This window comes from Rattus norvegicus, chromosome 4 (genome assembly GCF_021556685.1).
Source record: "Rattus norvegicus strain SHRSP/BbbUtx chromosome 4, alternate assembly SHRSP_T2T, whole genome shotgun sequence".
Taxonomy (NCBI): Eukaryota; Metazoa; Chordata; class Mammalia; order Rodentia; family Muridae; genus Rattus; species Rattus norvegicus.
Genome location: NC_141537.1, coordinates 127,272,473 through 127,274,622, shown reverse-complemented (window position 1 = coordinate 127,274,622; position 2,150 = coordinate 127,272,473). Strand labels below are relative to the sequence as shown.

General features: G+C 38.8%; 1 pseudogene; it reads right to left on the bottom strand.

Moving 5' to 3' along the window:
- Positions 1-396: 396 nt before the first annotated feature.
- Positions 397-507, bottom strand: LOC120102703 (small nucleolar RNA SNORA17; annotated as a pseudogene).
- Between the last annotated feature and the right edge of the window lie 1,643 nt (positions 508-2,150).

Here is a 2,150-nt window from a genome sequence, read left to right as displayed (position 1 = left end):
CTCTTTCTCTTCCATTTCTCTACTGCTTACTTCCTCCTCTTAGTGGCACCTGGGGTCTCTGAGTATCTGGCATCATCTTAGGAGTGCTAGGTACTGCTAGTACATTATGGTACCAGGTAGGGGTTCATCTCAGGCATAGTCTGCCCCACTTAGGCCTGCATGATCCAGACTGGTGGTCATTTGAGGCTAGCTCTCTGTTTGGGCCCCATGGTGATTGTCTGGTTGTTGGAGCCCATCTGAGTGGCCTTATGTGAGGGTTATCTGTCTCAGGCTCACTCGTGGTCCCAGATGGGGGTCTTCTAGTCTCCAGCTTGCTCCCAGCCCTGGGAGCCTTATCTGGACCTACATGGCACAGGACTTGTGTTGTCTGACACTTTTTAAAGGGAATGTTAGACTACTAATTAATCATTCAGATGTTCACAGGTCAGGACACTTAGCCTTTCTCCTCTCTGCCACCTACTGATGCATATGTGACACAGTAGCCACTCCTGCAACACTTAGGGAAGGACACTTAGGGACAGGGCCTGCAATTTTCTTAAGGATTACCTTACTCTTTTCCTCCCAGTTAAACTTAACACAGACACAGGCAGTTCAACTACTGATGTCAGGTCTTCTTCACTATCATACACATTACAGCTATAAATTGCCCTCTAAGAAACACTTTAGCTGCATCTCATAAATCCCAGCATGCAGTGTTTTTAATTTTTTCATACTAAAGTATTTTCCTTTCCATTGTAATTTCTTGCTTGATACATTTCAACTGAGCTTAGGACTTTGTTGTTTAAATTTCATATATTTCTGTATTTCCCAAGTTTCCGTTGTTCGTTCCATTTGGGAAATTACCTAGCATGACTTTGATAGTTTTAAATTTATCAAAAATTATTTTGTGTCCTAGATATCATGCTCTTTCCCCCTGTATAATGTTCTGAGCAATCTGAGAAAAATGCGTGCTTTGCTATGGTTGGCAGAAGACCCATGTGATACTAATTAGATCGAGTTGGTGTACAGTGTGGCTCAAATCTCATTTCTTTGTTCAGTTCTCATCTAGTTTCTGTATATGTTATAAAAACTGAAGTGTTAAAGTCTCAGACTGTCATCACATAACTATTTCTCTCTTAGTTTTGGTTCCTGTCTAACAGGGCTATTTCAGTTTTATCATTTTATATGGTTGGTCTTTGTATCTTTAGAAGAATGTCTCTTTTTATTTAAAATTTAAAACTATGGTTTTGTGTGTGTATGTGTGTGTGTGTGTGTGTGTGTGTGTGTGTGTGTGTGTATGCACTCTGAAGTGCTTTTGCTTAGGCTATGTAATTTTTGTGACTGTCTTTTATGTGGTCTGTTGTTGTTGTTTTTTCCCTCTGGACTGTGTCTTTGAATTTAAGCGTTTCTGACAAAAGAACATAGTTTTCTTCCAGTCTAATAATGTAGTCATACTTAATGTTACACACACAATCTTGTGCATGCACATGCACACACACAAACACACACACATACACACACAAATGTCTGTCATTTTCATTTTTATTTTTACTTTTTAAGTGCTCATGTTTTTATTTGTGCATTTCCCCTCAACTATTTTTTTTTTTTGGATTGAGAATTGTTTAGTAAACTTTTTTTTTTTGAGATTCACACATCCATGTTTATTTAAATACTTTTCTTGCTGATAAGTAGAACCAGCTTAGAGGTTCATCCACAGGTCAATATATAAAAATGGGACCCATTTACACAATCATAAAAACTGAAATAATGACAGGCAGGAAAATAGATGCAACTGAAAACTGTTACACCGTTTCCACTGTACACCATGAGGAAAGGAAGAAAAAACACCAGTGGGCCCATGAAACTGCAAAATCTTTCAGTATTCCCACCATATAAGTTGAGTCACTGACCCCCAGCGTCACCAGACAAAGACTCAGGGAGCCTTGCTTGTTCTGGCAGACCCAAGTAGGGGCTTTATTAGGGTTTATAAACCTGCAAACATCTGAACCAAGTTACAGTTATAATTTTTAGCAATTAGAACGTGGAGATTAGGGACACTCCCAAGTGTTCCATCATTGTCAACTGACATTGAATTATTTTTTTTTATTAACTTGAGTATTTCTTATATACATTTCGAGTGTTATTCCCTTTCCCGGTTTCCGGGCAAACAT